Here is an 18,551-nt window from a genome sequence, read left to right on the forward strand (position 1 = left end):
CCATGGTTCCATTATCTGATTGATGTCAATTGCCTGAGTCAAAAGCATCAAGTGAATTTTTCTTTTGCCAATCCATAAAAAAAGTATATACTTATGCATATTTAGTAAACTGTCAACCATTTGGTGGTATATTGGGTAAACTGTAGATTCCATTTTGTCTAAGTAACTTTGAGTGGCTGCAAAGAAGTCTCATTTTGACAAATAAAAAACAGTCAAAATGAAATTACAGGTTTTTCTCTTACCATGCTTTTTTCTAAGAAACAATGAGTGGCTTAAAAGAATAGTCTCTTTTTGACAAACAAAAAGGTCAACAATTAATTGCAGGTTTTTGTTTTTTTTCTTTCTTCTTGGTCTGTATGCTTAAGTTGCACACAGTATGAGACAAGTCTAAGGTTCCAGCTATCAGAAAAGTTAAAACTCTATAGGAACCCATAAATATTGGCACTGAAAATTCCAAATATGCATACTTGGACCAAAAATTTACCTTAAGTAAACATTTTAGCTATGCTACAAATAATTTTTTTAAATTGTTATGGTATTTTTAAAATGTAACATCTTTTTTTCCAGCTTATTGCATTTTTTAATTAAATAATTTGAGTTTTACTTTAAAAATGGTAAAATCTGAATGAGAAGACCTTGGGCAGATGGCTCGTTGGTCTAGGGGTATGATTCTCGCTTTGGGTGCGAGAGGTCCCGGGTTCAAATCCCAGACGAGCCCATCTCTTCATGTACTTTTAAAGTCCTTAATATCTGATAGTATTTAATAGTATTTTAAAATACTCACTAATGTATACAAACAGTTTTACTTACAATTTCATTAATATACATAAAAAAGACATGCACAGTGGGCTCGTTGATTCTTGCTTAGGGTGCGAGAGATCCCCGGTACAAATCCTGGATGAGCCCATCTTTTAAAGGTATATACTTATGCATACTTAGTAAAATGTCAACCATTTGGTGGTATATTGGGTAAACTATAGATTCCATTTTGTCTAAGTAACCTTGAGTGGCTTAAAAGTCTAATTTTGACAAACAAAAAACTGTCAAAATTAAATTACAGGTTTTTCTCTTACCTTTCTTTTTTCTAAATAACCCTGAGTGGCTTAAAAGAATAGTCTCATTATGACTAACAAAAAGATCAACAATAAATTGCAGGTGTTTATTTTGTCTTTCTTCTGGGTCTGCATGCTTGAGTTGCACACAGTATGTGACAAGTCTTAGGTTCCAACTATCAAAAAAAGTCCAAACTCTATTGGGACCTCTAAATATTGGCACTGCACATTTCTAATATACATACTTGGATAACAAGTAACCTTAAGTTATTATTTTTGCAATGCTACATACACATTTTTTGTTTTAAGTTGTTATGTTATTTTTAAAATGTTTTATCTTCATTAAATTAAATTGTGTTTTCTCCAGCTATTTGCATTTTTTCTTAAATAATTTGAGTTTTACTTTAAAAATGGTAAAAACTGAATAAGAAATTATTTGGCTAGTGGCTTGTTGGTCTGAGTGTATGATTCTTGCTTCGGGTGCAAAAGGTGCCAGGTTCATATCCTGGATGAGCCTGTTTTCTCAGGTTCTTTAAAAGTGCTTAGTTCAATTATCTGATAGTATTTTAAAATACTAATGTATTCCAACAGTTTCACTTCCAATTTCATTAGTATACATGAAAATACATGAACAGTAGGCTCGTTGGTATAGGGGTATGATTCTCGCTTAGGGTGTGAGAGGTCCTGGGATTAAATCGCAGACGAGCCCATCTTCTCAGGTTCTTTTAAATCCCATGGTTCCATTATCTGATTGATGTCAATTGCCTGAGTCAAAAGCATCAAGTGAATTTTTCTTTTGCCAATCCATAAAAAAAAGTATATACTTATGCATATTTAGTAAACTGTCAACCATTTGGTGGTATATTGGGTAAACTGTAGATTCCATTTTGTCTAAGTAACTTTGAGTGGCTGCAAAGAAGTCTCATTTTGACAAATAAAAAACAGTCAAAATGAAATTACAGGTTTTTCTCTTACCATGCTTTTTTCTAAGAAACAATGAGTGGCTTAAAAGAATAGTCTCTTTTTGACAAACAAAAAGGTCAACAATTAATTGCAGGTTTTTGTTTTTTTTCTTTCTTCTTGGTCTGTATGCTTAAGTTGCACACAGTATGAGACAAGTCTAAGGTTCCAGCTATCAGAAAAGTTAAAACTCTATAGGAACCCATAAATATTGGCACTGAAAATTCCAAATATGCATACTTGGACCAAAAATTTACCTTAAGTAAACATTTTAGCTATGCTACAAATAATTTTTTTAAATTGTTATGGTATTTTTAAAATGTAACATCTTTTTTTCCAGCTTATTGCATTTTTTAATTAAATAATTTGAGTTTTACTTTAAAAATGGTAAAATCTGAATGAGAAGACCTTGGGCAGATGGCTCGTTGGTCTAGGGGTATGATTCTCGCTTTGGGTGCGAGAGGTCCCGGGTTCAAATCCCAGACGAGCCCATCTCTTCATGTACTTTTAAAGTCCTTAATATCTGATAGTATTTAATAGTATTTTAAAATACTCACTAATGTATACAAACAGTTTTACTTACAATTTCATTAATATACATAAAAAAGACATGCACAGTGGGCTCGTTGATTCTTGCTTAGGGTGCGAGAGATCCCCGGTACAAATCCTGGATGAGCCCATCTTTTAAAGGTATATACTTATGCATACTTAGTAAAATGTCAACCATTTGGTGGTATATTGGGTAAACTATAGATTCCATTTTGTCTAAGTAACCTTGAGTGGCTTAAAAGTCTAATTTTGACAAACAAAAAACTGTCAAAATTAAATTACAGGTTTTTCTCTTACCTTTCTTTTTTCTAAATAACCCTGAGTGGCTTAAAAGAATAGTCTCATTATGACTAACAAAAAGATCAACAATAAATTGCAGGTGTTTATTTTGTCTTTCTTCTGGGTCTGCATGCTTGAGTTGCACACAGTATGTGACAAGTCTTAGGTTCCAACTATCAAAAAAAGTCCAAACTCTATTGGGACCTCTAAATATTGGCACTGCACATTTCTAATATACATACTTGGATAACAAGTAACCTTAAGTTATTATTTTTGCAATGCTACATACACATTTTTTGTTTTAAGTTGTTATGTTATTTTTAAAATGTTTTATCTTCATTAAATGAAATTGTGTTTTCTCCAGCTATTTGCATTTTTTCTTAAATAATTTGAGTTTTACTTTAAAAATGGTAAAAACTGAATAAGAAATTATTTGGCTAGTGGCTTGTTGGTCTGAGTGTATGATTCTTGCTTCGGGTGCAAAAGGTGCCAGGTTCATATCCTGGATGAGCCTGTTTTCTCAGGTTCTTTAAAAGTGCTTAGTTCAATTATCTGATAGTATTTTAAAATACTAATGTATTCCAACAGTTTCACTTCCAATTTCATTAGTATACATGAAAATACATGAACAGTAGGCTCGTTGGTATAGGGGTATGATTCTCGCTTAGGGTGTGAGAGGTCCTGGGATTAAATCGCAGACGAGCCCATCTTCTCAGGTTCTTTTAAATCCCATGGTTCCATTATCTGATTGATGTCAATTGCCTGAGTCAAAAGCATCAAGTGAATTTTTCTTTTGCCAATCCATAAAAAAAAGTATATACTTATGCATATTTAGTAAACTGTCAACCATTTGGTGGTATATTGGGTAAACTGTAGATTCCATTTTGTCTAAGTAACTTTGAGTGGCTGCAAAGAAGTCTCATTTTGACAAATAAAAAACAGTCAAAATGAAATTACAGGTTTTTCTCTTACCATGCTTTTTTCTAAGAAACAATGAGTGGCTTAAAAGAATAGTCTCTTTTTGACAAACAAAAAGGTCAACAATTAATTGCAGGTTTTTGTTTTTTTTCTTTCTTCTTGGTCTGTATGCTTAAGTTGCACACAGTATGAGACAAGTCTAAGGTTCCAGCTATCAGAAAAGTTAAAACTCTATAGGAACCCATAAATATTGGCACTGAAAATTCCAAATATGCATACTTGGACCAAAAATTTACCTTAAGTAAACATTTTAGCTATGCTACAAATAATTTTTTTAAATTGTTATGGTATTTTTAAAATGTAACATCTTTTTTTCCAGCTTATTGCATTTTTTAATTAAATAATTTGAGTTTTACTTTAAAAATGGTAAAATCTGAATGAGAAGACCTTGGGCAGATGGCTCGTTGGTCTAGGGGTATGATTCTCGCTTTGGGTGCGAGAGGTCCCGGGTTCAAATCCCAGACGAGCCCATCTCTTCATGTACTTTTAAAGTCCTTAATATCTGATAGTATTTAATAGTATTTTAAAATACTCACTAATGTATACAAACAGTTTTACTTACAATTTCATTAATATACATAAAAAAGACATGCACAGTGGGCTCGTTGATTCTTGCTTAGGGTGCGAGAGATCCCCGGTACAAATCCTGGATGAGCCCATCTTTTAAAGGTATATACTTATGCATACTTAGTAAAATGTCAACCATTTGGTGGTATATTGGGTAAACTATAGATTCCATTTTGTCTAAGTAACCTTGAGTGGCTTAAAAGTCTAATTTTGACAAACAAAAAACTGTCAAAATTAAATTACAGGTTTTTCTCTTACCTTTCTTTTTTCTAAATAACCCTGAGTGGCTTAAAAGAATAGTCTCATTATGACTAACAAAAAGATCAACAATAAATTGCAGGTGTTTATTTTGTCTTTCTTCTGGGTCTGCATGCTTGAGTTGCACACAGTATGTGACAAGTCTTAGGTTCCAACTATCAAAAAAAGTCCAAACTCTATTGGGACCTCTAAATATTGGCACTGCACATTTCTAATATACATACTTGGATAACAAGTAACCTTAAGTTATTATTTTTGCAATGCTACATACACATTTTTTGTTTTAAGTTGTTATGTTATTTTTAAAATGTTTTATCTTCATTAAATGAAATTGTGTTTTCTCCAGCTATTTGCATTTTTTCTTAAATAATTTGAGTTTTACTTTAAAAATGGTAAAAACTGAATAAGAAATTATTTGGCTAGTGGCTTGTTGGTCTGAGTGTATGATTCTTGCTTCGGGTGCAAAAGGTGCCAGGTTCATATCCTGGATGAGCCTGTTTTCTCAGGTTCTTTAAAAGTGCTTAGTTCAATTATCTGATAGTATTTTAAAATACTAATGTATTCCAACAGTTTCACTTCCAATTTCATTAGTATACATGAAAATACATGAACAGTAGGCTCGTTGGTATAGGGGTATGATTCTCGCTTAGGGTGTGAGAGGTCCTGGGATTAAATCGCAGACGAGCCCATCTTCTCAGGTTCTTTTAAATCCCATGGTTCCATTATCTGATTGATGTCAATTGCCTGAGTCAAAAGCATCAAGTGAATTTTTCTTTTGCCAATCCATAAAAAAAAGTATATACTTATGCATATTTAGTAAACTGTCAACCATTTGGTGGTATATTGGGTAAACTGTAGATTCCATTTTGTCTAAGTAACTTTGAGTGGCTGCAAAGAAGTCTCATTTTGACAAATAAAAAACAGTCAAAATGAAATTACAGGTTTTTCTCTTACCATGCTTTTTTCTAAGAAACAATGAGTGGCTTAAAAGAATAGTCTCTTTTTGACAAACAAAAAGGTCAACAATTAATTGCAGGTTTTTGTTTTTTTCTTTCTTCTTGGTCTGTATGCTTAAGTTGCACACAGTATGAGACAAGTCTAAGGTTCCAGCTATCAGAAAAGTTAAAACTCTATAGGAACCCATAAATATTGGCACTGAAAATTCCAAATATGCATACTTGGACCAAAAATTTACCTTAAGGAAACATTTTAGCTATGCTACAAATAATTTTTTTAAATTGTTATGGTATTTTTAAAATGTAACATCTTTTTTTCCAGCTTATTGCATTTTTTAATTAAATAATTTGAGTTTTACTTTAAAAATGGTAAAATCTGAATGAGAAGACCTTGGGCAGATGGCTCGTTGGTCTAGGGGTATGGTTCTCGCTTTGGGTGCGAGAGGTCCCGGGTTCAAATCCCAGACGAGCCCATCTCTTCATGTACTTTTAAAGTCCTTAATATCTGATAGTATTTAATAGTATTTTAAAATACTCACTAATGTATACAAACAGTTTTACTTACAATTTCATTAATATACATAAAAAAGACATGCACAGTGGGCTCGTTGATTCTTGCTTAGGGTGCGAGAGATCCCCGGTACAAATCCTGGATGAGCCCATCTTTTAAAGGTATATACTTATGCATACTTAGTAAAATGTCAACCATTTGGTGGTATATTGGGTAAACTATAGATTCCATTTTGTCTAAGTAACCTTGAGTGGCTTAAAAGTCTAATTTTGACAAACAAAAAACTGTCAAAATTAAATTACAGGTTTTTCTCTTACCTTTCTTTTTTCTAAATAACCCTGAGTGGCTTAAAAGAATAGTCTCATTATGACTAACAAAAATATCAACAATAAATTGCAGGTGTTTATTTTGTCTTTCTTCTGGGTCTGCATGCTTGAGTTGCACACAGTATGTGACAAGTCTTAGGTTCCAACTATCAAAAAAAGTCCAAACTCTATTGGGACCTCTAAACATTGGCACTGCACATTTCTAATATACATACTTGGATAACAAGTAACCTTAAGTTATTATTTTTGCAATGCTACATACACATTTTTTGTTTTAAGTTGTTATGTTATTTTTAAAATGTTTTATCTTCATTAAATGAAATTGTGTTTTCTCCAGCTATTTGGATTTTTTCTTAAATAATTTGAGTTTTACTTTAAAAATGGTAAAAACTGAATAAGAAATTATTTGGCTAGTGGCTTGTTGGTCTGGGTGTATGATTCTTGCTTCGGGTGCAAAAGGTGCCAGGTTCATATCCTGGATGAGCCTGTTTTCTCAGGTTCTTTAAAAGTGCTTAGTTCAATTATCTGATAGTATTTTAAAATACTAATGTATTCCAACAGTTTCACTTCCAATTTCATTAGTATACATGAAAATACATGAACAGTAGGCTCGTTGGTATAGGGGTATGATTCTCGCTTAGGGTGTGAGAGGTCCTGGGATTAAATTGCAGATGAGCCCATCTTCTCAGGTTCTTTTAAATCCCATGGTTCCATTATCTGATTGATGTCAATTGCCTGAGTCAAAAGCATCAAGTGAATTTTTCTTTTGCCAATCCATAAACAAAAGTATATACTTATGCATATTTAGTAAACTGTCAACCATTTGGTGGTATATTGGGTAAACTGTAGATTCCATTTTGTCTAAGTAACTTTGAGTGGCTGCAAAGAAGTCTCATTTTGACAAATAAAAAAGTCAAAATGAAATTACAGGTTTTTCTCCTACCATGCTTTTTTCTAAGAAACAATGAGTGGCTTAAAAGAATAGTCTCTTTTTGACAAACAAAAAGGACAACAATTAATTGCAGGTTTTTGTTTTTTTCTTTCTTCTTGGTCTGTATGCTTAAGTTGCACACAGTATGAGACAAGTCTTAGGTTCCAGCTATCAGAAAAGTTAAAACTCTATAGGAACCCATAAATCTTGGCACTGAAATTTCCAAATATGCATACTTGGACCAAAAATGTACCTTAAGGAAACATTTTAGCTATGCTACAAATAATTTTTTTAAATTGTTATGGTATTTTTAAAATGTAACATCTTTTTTCCAGCTTATTGCATTTTTTTATTAAATAATTTGAGTTTTACTTTAAAAATGGTAAAATCTGAATGAGAAGACCTTGGGCAGATGGCTCGTTGGTCTAGGGGTATGATTCTCGCTTTGGGTGCGAGAGGTCCCGGGTTCAAATCCAGGATGAGCCCATCTCTCATGTACTTTTAAAGTCCTTAATATCTGATAGTATTTAATAGTATTTTAAAATACTCACTAATGTATACAAACAGTTTTACTTACAATTTCATTAATATACATAAAAAAGACATGCACAGTGGGCTCGTTGATTCTTGCTTAGGGTGCGAGAGATCCCCGGTACAAATCCCGGATGAGCCCATCTTTTAAAGGTATATACTTATGCATACTTAGTAAAATGTCAACCATTTGGTGGTATATTGGGTAAACTATAGATTCCATTTTGTCTAAGTAACCTTGAGTGGCTTAAAAGTCTAATTTTGACAAACAAAAAACTGTCAAAATTAAATTACAGGTTTTTCTCTTACCTTTCTTTTTTCTAAATAACCCTGAGTGGCTTAAAAGAATAGTCTCATTATGACTAACACAAAGATCAACAATAAATTGCAGGTGTTTATTTTGTCTTTCTTCTGGGTCTGCATGCTTGAGTTGCACACAGTATGTGACAAGTCTTAGGTTCCAACTATCAAAAAAAGTCCAAACTCTATTGGGACCTCTAAATATTGGCACTGCACATTTCTAATATACATACTTGGATAACAAGTAACCTTAAGTTATTATGTTTGCAATGCTACATACACATTTTTTGTTTTAAGTTGTTATGTTATTTTTAAAATGTTTTATCTTCATTAAATGAAATTGTGTTTTCTCCAGCTATTTGCATTTTTTCTTAAATAATTTGAGTTTTACTTTAAAAATGGTAAAAACTGAATAAGAAATTATTTGGCTAGTGGCTTGTTGGTCTGGGTGTATGATTCTTGCTTCGGGTGCAAAAGGTGCCAGGTTCATATCCTGGATGAGCCTGTTTTCTCAGGTTCTTTAAAAGTGCTTAGTTCAATTATCTGATAGTATTTTAAAATACTAATGTATTCCAACAGTTTCACTTCCAATTTCATTAGTATACATGAAAATACATGAAAAGTAGGCTCGTTGGTATAGGGGTATGATTCTCGCTTAGGGTGCGAGAGGTCCTGGGATTAAATCGCAGACGAGCCCATCTTCTCAGGTTCTTTTAAATCCCATGGTTCCATTATCTGATTGATGTCAATTGCCTAAATCAAAAGCATCAAGTGAATTTTTCTTTTGCCAATCCATAAAAAAAGTATATACTTATGCATATTTAGTAAACTGTCAACCATTTGGTGGTATATTGGGTAAACTGTAGATTCCATTTTGTCTAAGTAACTTTGAGTGGCTGCAAAGAAGTCTCATTTTGACAAATAAAAAACAGTCAAAATGAAATTACAGGTTTTTCTCTTACCATGCTTTTTTCTAAGAAACAATGAGTGGCTTAAAAGAATAGTCTCTTTTTGACAAACAAAAAGGTCAACAATTAATTGCAGGTTTTTGTTTTTTTCTTTCTTCTTGGTCTGTATGCTTAAGTTGCACACAGTATGAGACAAGTCTTAGGTTCCAGCTATCAGAAAAGGTAAAACTCTATAGAAACCCATAAATCTTGGCACTGAAAATTCCAAATATGCATACTTGGACCAAAAATTTACCTTAAGGAAACATTTTAGCTATGCTACAAATAATTTTTTTAAATTGTTATGGTATTTTTAAAATGTAACATCTTTTTTTCCAGCTTATTGCATTTTTTTATTAAATAATTTGAGTTTTACTTTAAAAATGGTAAAATCTGAATGAGAAGACCTTGGGCAGATGGCTCGTTGGTCTAGGGGTATGATTCTCGCTTTGGGTGCGAGAGGTCCCGGGTTCAAATCCCGGACGAGCCCATCTCTTCATGTACTTTTAAAGTCCTTAATATCTGATAGTATTTAATAGTATTTTAAAATACTCACTAATGTATACAAACAGTTTTACTTACAATTTCATTAATATACATAAAAAAGACATGCACAGTGGGCTCGTTGATTCTTGCTTAGGGTGCGAGAGATCCCCGGTACAAATCCCGGATGAGCCCATCTTTTAAAGGTATATACTTATGCATACTTAGTAAAATGTCAACCATTTGGTGGTATATTGGGTAAACTATAGATTCCATTTTGTCTAAGTAACCTTGAGTGGCTTAAAAGTCTAATTTTGACAAACAAAAAACTGTCAAAATTAAATTACAGGTTTTTCTCTTACCTTTCTTTTTTCTAAATAACCCTGAGTAGCTTAAAAGAATAGTCTCATTATGACTAACAAAAAGATCAACAATAAATTGCAGGTGTTTATTTTGTCTTTCTTCTGGGTCTGCATGCTTGAGTTGCACACAGTATGTGACAAGTCTTAGGTTCCAACTATCAAAAAAAGTCCAAACTCTATTGGGACCTCTAAATATTGGCACTGCACATTTCTAATATACATACTTGGATAACAAGTAACCTTAAGTTATTATTTTTGCAATGCTACATACACATTTTTTGTTTTAAGTTGTTATGTTATTTTTAAAATGTTTTATCTTCATTAAATGAAATTGTGTTTTCTCCAGCTATTTGCATTTTTTCTTAAATAATTTGAGTTTTACTTTAAAAATGGTAAAAACTGAATAAGAAATTATTTGGCTAGTGGCTTGTTGGTCTGGGTGTATGATTCTTGCTTCGGGTGCAAAAGGTGCCAGGTTCATATCCTGGATGAGCCTGTTTTCTCAAGTTCTTTAAAAGTGCTTAGTTCAATTATCTGATAGTATTTTAAAATACTAATGTATTCCAACAGTTTCACTTCCAATTTCATTAGTATACATGAAAATACATGAACAGTAGGCTCGTTGGTATAGGGGTATGATTCTCGCTTAGGGTGCGAGAGGTCCTGGGATTAAATCGCAGACGAGCCCATCTTCTCAGGTTCTTTTAAATCCCATGGTTCCATTATCTGATTGATGTCAATTGCCTGAGTCAAAAGCATCAAGTGAATTTTTCTTTTGCCAATCCATAAAAAAAAGTATATACTTATGCATATTTAGTAAACTGTCAACCATTTGGTGGTATATTGGGTAAACTGTAGATTCCATTTTGTCTAAGTAACTTTGAGTGGCTGCAAAGAAGTCTCATTTTGACAAATAAAAAAGTCAAAATGAAATTACAGGTTTTTCTCTTACCATGCTTTTTTCTAAGAAACAATGAGTGGCTTAAAAGAATAGTCTCTTTTTGACAAACAAAAAGGACAACAATTAATTGCAGGTTTTTGTTTTTTTTCTTTCTTCTTGGTCTGTATGCTTAAGTTGCACACAGTATGAGACAAGTCTTAGGTTCCAGCTATCAGAAAAGTTAAAACTCTATAGGAACCCATAAATCTTGGCACTGAAATTTCCAAATATGCATACTTGGACCAAAAATGTACCTTAAGGAAACATTTTAGCTATGCTACAAATATTTTTTTTAAATTGTTATGATATTTTTAAAATGTAACATCTTTTTTTCCAGCTTATTGCATTTTTTTATTAAATAATTTGAGTTTTACTTTAAAAATGGTAAAATCTGAATGAGAAGACCTTGGGCAGATGGCTCGTTGGTCTAGGGGTATGATTCTCGCTTTGGGTGCGAGAGGTCCCGGGTTCAAATCCAGGACGAGCCCATCTCTTCATGTACTTTTAAAGTCCTTAATATCTGATAGTATTTAATAGTATTTTAAAATACTCACTAATGTATACAAACAGTTTTACTTACAATTTCATTAATATACATAAAAAAGACATGCACAGTGGGCTCGTTGATTCTTGCTTAGGGTGCGAGAGATCCCCGGTACAAATCCCGGATGAGCCCATCTTTTAAAGGTATATACTTATGCATACTTAGTAAAATGTCAACCATTTGGTGGTATATTGGGTAAACTATAGATTCCATTTTGTCTAAGTAACCTTGAGTGGCTTAAAAGTCTAATTTTGACAAACAAAAAACTGTCAAAATTAAATTACAGGTTTTTCTCTTACCTTTCTTTTTTCTAAATAACCCTGAGTGGCTTAAAAGAATAGTCTCATTATGACTAACAAAAAGATCAACAATAAATTGCAGGTGTTTATTTTGTCTTTCTTCTGGGTCTGCATGCTTGAGTTGCACACAGTATGTGACAAGTCTTAGGTTCCAACTATCAAAAAAAGTCCAAACTCTATTGGGACCTCTAAATATTGGCACTGCACATTTCTAATATACATACTTGGATAACAAGTAACCTTAAGTTATTATGTTTGCAATGCTACATACACATTTTTTGTTTTAAGTTGTTATGTTATTTTTAAAATGTTTTATCTTCATTAAATGAAATTGTGTTTTCTCCAGCTATTTGCATTTTTTCTTAAATAATTTGAGTTTTACTTTAAAAATGGTAAAAACTGAATAAGAAATTATTTGGCTAGTGGCTTGTTGGTCTGGGTGTATGATTCTTGCTTCGGGTGCAAAAGGTGCCAGGTTCATATCCTGGATGAGCCTGTTTTCTCAGGTTCTTTAAAAGTGCTTAGTTCAATTATCTGATAGTATTTTAAAATACTAATGTATTCCAACAGTTTCACTTCCAATTTCATTAGTATACATGAAAATACATGAACAGTAGGCTCGTTGGTATAGGGGTATGATTCTCGCTTAGGGTGTGAGAGGTCCTGGGATTAAATCGCAGACGAGCCCATCTTCTCAGGTTCTTTTAAATCCCATGGTTCCATTATCTGATTGATGTCAATTGCCTGAGTCAAAAGCATCAAGTGAATTTTTCTTTTGCCAATCCATAAAAAAAAGTATATACTTATGCATATTTAGTAAACTGTCAACCATTTGGTGGTATATTGGGTAAACTGTAGATTCCATTTTGTCTAAGTAACTTTGAGTGGCTGCAAAGAAGTCTCATTTTGACAAATAAAAAACAGTCAAAATGAAATTACAGGTTTTTCTCTTACCATGCTTTTTTCTAAGAAACAATGAGTGGCTTAAAAGAATAGTCTCTTTTTGACAAACAAAAAGGTCAACAATTAATTGCAGGTTTTTGTTTTTTTCTTTCTTCTTGGTCTGTATGCTTAAGTTGCTCACAGTATGAGACAAGTCTAAGGTTCCAGCTATCAGAAAAGTTAAAACTCTATAGGAACCCATAAATATTGGCACTGAAAATTCCAAATATGCATACTTGGACCAAAAATTTACCTTAAGGAAACATTTTAGCTATGCTACAAATAATTTTTTTAAATTGTTATGGTATTTTTAAAATGTAACATCTTTTTTTCCAGCTTATTGCATTTTTTAATTAAATAATTTGAGTTTTACTTTAAAAATGGTAAAATCTGAATGAGAAGACCTTGGGCAGATGGCTCGTTGGTCTAGGGGTAAGATTCTCGCTTTGGGTGCGAGAGGTCCCGGGTTCAAATCCCAGACGAACCCATCTCTTCATGTACTTTTAAAGTCCTTAATATCTGATAGTATTTAATAGTATTTTAAAATACTCACTAATGTATACAAACAGTTTTACTTACAATTTCATTAATATACATAAAAAAGACATGCACAGTGGGCTCGTTGATTCTTGCTTAGGGTGCGAGAGATCCCCGGTACAAATCCTGGATGAGCCCATCTTTTAAAGGTATATACTTATGCATACTTAGTAAAATGTCAACCATTTGGTGGTATATTGGGTAAACTATAGATTCCATTTTGTCTAAGTAACCTTGAGTGGCTTAAAAGTCTAATTTTGACAAACAAAAAACTGTCAAAATTAAATTACAGGTTTTTCTCTTACCTTTCTTTTTTCTAAATAACCCTGAGTGGCTTAAAAGAATAGTCTCATTATGACTAACAAAAAGATCAACAATAAATTGCTGGTGTTTATTTTGTCTTTCTTCTGGGTCTGCATGCTTGAGTTGCACACAGTATGTGACAAGTCTTAGGTTCCAACTATCAAAAAAAGTCCAAACTCTATTGGGACCTCTAAATATTGGCACTGCACATTTCTAATATACATACTTGGATAACAAGTAACCTTAAGTTATTATTTTTGCAATGCTACATACACATTTTTTGTTTTAAGTTGTTATGTTATTTTTAAAATGTTTTATCTTCATTAAATGAAATTGTGTTTTCTCCAGCTATTTGCATTTTTTCTTAAATAATTTGAGTTTTACTTTAAAAATGGTAAAAACTGAATAAGAAATTATTTGGCTAGTGGCTTGTTGGTCTGGGTGTATGATTCTTGCTTCGGGTGCAAAAGGTGCCAGGTTCATATCCTGGATGAGCCTGTTTTCTCAGGTTCTTTAAAAGTGCTTAGTTCAATTATCTGATAGTATTTTAAAATACTAATGTATTCCAACAGTTTCACTTCCAATTTCATTAGTATACATGAAAATACATGAACAGTAGGCTCGTTGGTATAGGGGTATGATTCTCGCTTAGGGTGTGAGAGGTCCTGGGATTAAATCGCAGATGAGCCCATCTTCTCAGGTTCTTTTAAATCCCATGGTTCCATTATCTGATTGATGTCAATTGCCTGAGTCAAAAGCATCAAGTGAATTTTTCTTTTGCCAATCCATAAAAAAAAGTATATACTTATGCATATTTAGTAAACTGTCAACCATTTGGTGGTATATTGGGTAAACTGTAGATTCCATTTTGTCTAAGTAACTTTGAGTGGCTGCAAAGAAGTCTCATTTTGACAAATAAAAAACAGTCAAAATGAAATTACAGGTTTTTCTCTTACCATGCTTTTTTCTAAGAAACAATGAGTGGCTTAAAAGAATAGTCTCTTTTTGACAAACAAAAAGGTCAACAATTAATTGCAGGTTTTTGTTTTTTTCTTTCTTCTTGGTCTGTATGCTTAAGTTGCACACAGTATGAGACAAGTCTAAGGTTCCAGCTATCAGAAAAGTTAAAACTCTATAGGAACCCATAAATATTGGCACTGAAAATTCCAAATATGCATACTTGGACCAAAAATTTACCTTAAGGAAACATTTTAGCTATGCTACAAATAATTTTTTTAAATTGTTATGGTATTTTTAAAATGTAACATCTTTTTTCCAGCTTATTGCATTTTTTTATTAAATAATTTGAGTTTTACTTAAAAAATGGTAAAATCTGAATGAGAAGACCTTGGGCAGATGGCTCGTTGGTCTAGGGGTATGATTCTCGCTTTGGGTGCGAGAGGTCCCGGGTTCAAATCCAGGACGAGCCCATCTCTTCATGTACTTTTAAAGTCCTTAATATCTGATAGTATTTAATAGTAATTTAAAATACTCACTAATGTATACAAACAGTTTTACTTACAATTTCATTAATATACATAAAAAAGACATGCACAGTGGGCTCGTTGATTCTTGCTTAGGGTGCGAGAGATCCCCGGTACAAATCCCGGATGAGCCCATCTTTTAAAGGTATATACTTATGCATACTTAGTAAAATGTCAACCATTTGGTGGTATATTGGGTAAACTATAGATTCCATTTTGTCTAAGTAACCTTGAGTGGCTTAAAAGTCTAATTTTGACAAACAAAAAACTGTCAAAATTAAATTACAGGTTTTTCTCTTACCTTTCTTTTTTCTAAATAACCCTGAGTGGCTTAAAAGAATAGTCTCATTATGACTAACACAAAGATCAACAATAAATTGCAGGTGTTTATTTTGTCTTTCTTCTGGGTCTGCATGCTTGAGTTGCACACAGTATGTGACAAGTCTTAGGTTCCAACTATCAAAAAAAGTCCAAACTCTATTGGGACCTCTAAATATTGGCACTGCACATTTCTAATATACATACTTGGATAACAAGTAACCTTAAGTTATTATGTTTGCAATGCTACATACTCATTTTTTGTTTTAAGTTGTTATGTTATTTTTAAAATGTTTTATCTTCATTAAATGAAATTGTGTTTTCTCCAGCTATTTGCATTTTTTCTTAAATAATTTGAGTTTTACTTTAAAAATGGTAAAAACTGAATAAGAAATTATTTGGCTAGTGGCTTGTTGGTCTGGGTGTATGATTCTTGCTTCGGGTGCAAAAGGTGCCAGGTTCATATCCTGGATGAGCCTGTTTTCTCAGGTTCTTTAAAAGTGCTTAGTTCAATTATCTGATAGTATTTTAAAATACTAATGTATTCCAACAGTTTCACTTCCAATTTCATTAGTATACATGAAAATACATGAAAAGTAGGCTCGTTGGTATAGGGGTATGATTCTCGCTTAGGGTGCGAGAGGTCCTGGGATTAAATCGCAGACGAGCCCATCTTCTCAGGTTCTTTTAAATCCCATGGTTCCATTATCTGATTGATGTCAATTGCCTACATCAAAAGCATCAAGTGAATTTTTCTTTTGCCAATCCATAAAAAAAGTATATACTTATGCATATTTAGTAAACTGTCAACCATTTGGTGGTATATTGGGTAAACTGTAGATTCCATTTTGTCTAAGTAACTTTGAGTGGCTGCAAAGAAGTCTCATTTTGACAAATAAAAAACAGTCAAAATGAAATTACAGGTTTTTCTCTTACCATGCTTTTTTCTAAGAAACAATGAGTGGCTTAAAAGAATAGTCTCTTTTTGACAAACAAAAAGGTCAACAATTAATTGCAGGTTTTTGTTTTTTTCTTTCTTCTTGGTCTGTATGCTTAAGTTGCACACAGTATGAGACAAGTCTTAGGTTCCAGCTATCAGAAAAGGTAAAACTCTATAGGAACCCATAAATCTTGGCACTGAAAATTCCAAATATGCATACTTGGACCAAAAATTTACCTTAAGGAAACATTTTAGCTATGCTACAAATAATTTTTTTAAATTGTTATGGTATTTTTAAAATGTAACATCTTTTTTTCCAGCTTATTGCATTTTTTTATTAAATAATTTGAGTTTTACTTTAAAAATGGTAAAATCTGAATGAGAAGACCTTGGGCAGATGGCTCGTTGGTCTAGGGGTATAATTCTCGCTTTGGGTGCGAGAGGTCCCGGGTTCAAATCCCGGACGAGCCCATCTCTTCATGTACTTTTAAAGTCCTTAATATCTGATAGTATTTAATAGTATTTTAAAATACTCACTAATGTATACAAACAGTTTTACTTACAATTTCATTAATATACATAAAAAAGACATGCACAGTGGGCTCGTTCATTCTTGCTTAGGGTGCGAGAGATCCCCGGTACAAATCCCGGATGAGCCCATCTTTTAAAGGTATATACTTATGCATACTTAGTAAAATGTCAACCATTTGGTGGTATATTGGGTAAACTATAGATTCAATTTTGTCTAAGTAACCTTGAGTGGCTTAAAAGTCTAATTTTGACAAACAAAAAACTGTCAAAATTAAATTACAGGTTTTTCTCTTACCTTCCTTTTTTCTAAATAACCCTGAGTGGCTTAAAAGAATAGTCTCATTATGACTAACAAAAAGATCAACAATAAATTGCAGGTGTTTATTTTGTCTTTCTTCTGGGTCTGCATGCTTGAGTTGCACACAGTATGTGACAAGTCTTAGGTTCCAACTATCAAAAAAAGTCCAAACTCTATTGGGATCTCTAAATATTGGCACTGCACATTTCTAATATACATACTTGGATAACAAGTAACCTTAAGTTATTATGTTTGCAATGCTACATACACATTTTTTGTTTTAAGTTGTTATGTTATTTTTAAAATGTTTTATCTTCATTAAATGAAATTGTGTTTTCTCCAGCTATTTGCATTTTTTCTTAAATAATTTGAGTTTTACTTTAAAAATGGTAAAAACTGAATAAGAAATTATTTGGCTAGTGGCTTGTTGGTCTGGGTGTATGATTCTTGCTTCGGGTGCAAAAGGTGCCAGGTTCATATCCTGGATGAGCCTGTTTTCTCAGGTTCTTTAAAAGTGCTTAGTTCAATTATCTGATAGTATTTTAAAATACTAATGTATTCCAACAGTTTCACTTCCAATTTCATTAGTATACATGAAAATACATGAAAAGTAGGCTCGTTGGTATAGGGGTATGATTCTCGCTTAGGGTGCGAGAGGTCCTGGGATTAAATCGCAGACGAGCCCATCTTCTCAGGTTCTTTTAAATCCCATGGTTCCATTATCTGATTGATGTCAATTGCCTAAATCAAAAGCATCAAGTGAATTTTTCTTTTGCAAATCCATAAAAAAAGTATATACTTATGCATATTTAGTAAACTGTCAACCATTTGGTGGTATATTGGGTAAACTGTAGATTCCATTTTGTCTAAGTAACTTTGAGTGGCTGCAAAGAAGTCTCATTTTGACAAATAAAAAACAGTCAAAATGAAATTACAGGTTTTTCTCTTACCATGCTTTTTTCTAAGAAACAATGAGTGGCTTAAAAGAATAGTCTCTTTTTGACAAACAAAAAGGTCAACAATTAATTGCAGGTTTTTGTTTTTTTCTTTCTTCTTGGTCTGTATGCTTAAGTTGCACACAGTATGAGACAAGTCTTAGGTTCCAGCTATCAGAAAAGTTAAAACTCTATAGGAACCCATAAATCTTGGCACTGAAAATTCCAAATATGCATACTTGGACCAAAAATTTACCTTAAGGAAACATTTTAGCTATGCTACAAATAATTTTTTAAATTGTTATGGTATTTTTAAAATGTAACATCTTTTTTTCCAGCTTATTGCATTTTTTTATTAAATAATTTGAGTTTTACTTTAAAAATGGTAAAATCTGAATGAGAAGACCTTGGGCAGATGGCTCGTTGGTCTAGGGGTATGATTCTCGCTTTGGGTGCGAGAGGTCCCGGGTTCAAATCCCGGACGAGCCCA

The 18,551-nt window shown here is 32.7% G+C and overlaps 10 non-coding genes across 10 annotated transcripts; all 10 read left to right on the plus strand.

Moving 5' to 3' along the window:
* The first annotated feature begins 646 nt into the window (after positions 1 to 646).
* TRNAP-UGG (transfer RNA proline (anticodon UGG)) lies at positions 647 to 718 on the plus strand. The gene has a single exon. It is a non-coding gene; the product is annotated as a tRNA-Pro (tRNA).
* A 1,713-nt stretch (positions 719 to 2,431) lies between these two features.
* On the plus strand, positions 2,432 to 2,503 carry TRNAP-UGG (transfer RNA proline (anticodon UGG)). Its single transcript has one exon. It is a non-coding gene; the product is annotated as a tRNA-Pro (tRNA).
* A 1,713-nt stretch (positions 2,504 to 4,216) lies between these two features.
* Positions 4,217 to 4,288, plus strand: TRNAP-UGG (transfer RNA proline (anticodon UGG)). Its single transcript has one exon. It is a non-coding gene; the product is annotated as a tRNA-Pro (tRNA).
* A 1,712-nt stretch (positions 4,289 to 6,000) lies between these two features.
* Positions 6,001 to 6,072, plus strand: TRNAP-UGG (transfer RNA proline (anticodon UGG)). Its single transcript has one exon. It is a non-coding gene; the product is annotated as a tRNA-Pro (tRNA).
* A 1,709-nt stretch (positions 6,073 to 7,781) lies between these two features.
* On the plus strand, positions 7,782 to 7,853 carry TRNAP-UGG (transfer RNA proline (anticodon UGG)). The gene has a single exon. It is a non-coding gene; the product is annotated as a tRNA-Pro (tRNA).
* Positions 7,854 to 9,563: 1,710 nt separating this feature from the next.
* Positions 9,564 to 9,635, plus strand: TRNAP-UGG (transfer RNA proline (anticodon UGG)). Its single transcript has one exon. It is a non-coding gene; the product is annotated as a tRNA-Pro (tRNA).
* Positions 9,636 to 11,346: 1,711 nt separating this feature from the next.
* TRNAP-UGG (transfer RNA proline (anticodon UGG)) lies at positions 11,347 to 11,418 on the plus strand. The gene has a single exon. It is a non-coding gene; the product is annotated as a tRNA-Pro (tRNA).
* Positions 11,419 to 14,913: 3,495 nt separating this feature from the next.
* On the plus strand, positions 14,914 to 14,985 carry TRNAP-UGG (transfer RNA proline (anticodon UGG)). The gene has a single exon. It is a non-coding gene; the product is annotated as a tRNA-Pro (tRNA).
* A 1,711-nt stretch (positions 14,986 to 16,696) lies between these two features.
* On the plus strand, positions 16,697 to 16,768 carry TRNAP-UGG (transfer RNA proline (anticodon UGG)). The gene has a single exon. It is a non-coding gene; the product is annotated as a tRNA-Pro (tRNA).
* Positions 16,769 to 18,478: 1,710 nt separating this feature from the next.
* On the plus strand, positions 18,479 to 18,550 carry TRNAP-UGG (transfer RNA proline (anticodon UGG)). The gene has a single exon. It is a non-coding gene; the product is annotated as a tRNA-Pro (tRNA).
* The last annotated feature ends 1 nt before the right edge of the window (position 18,551 follows it).

This window comes from Pseudophryne corroboree, chromosome 3, assembly GCF_028390025.1.
Source record: "Pseudophryne corroboree isolate aPseCor3 chromosome 3, aPseCor3.hap2, whole genome shotgun sequence".
Lineage (NCBI taxonomy): Eukaryota > Metazoa > Chordata > Amphibia > Anura > Myobatrachidae > Pseudophryne > Pseudophryne corroboree.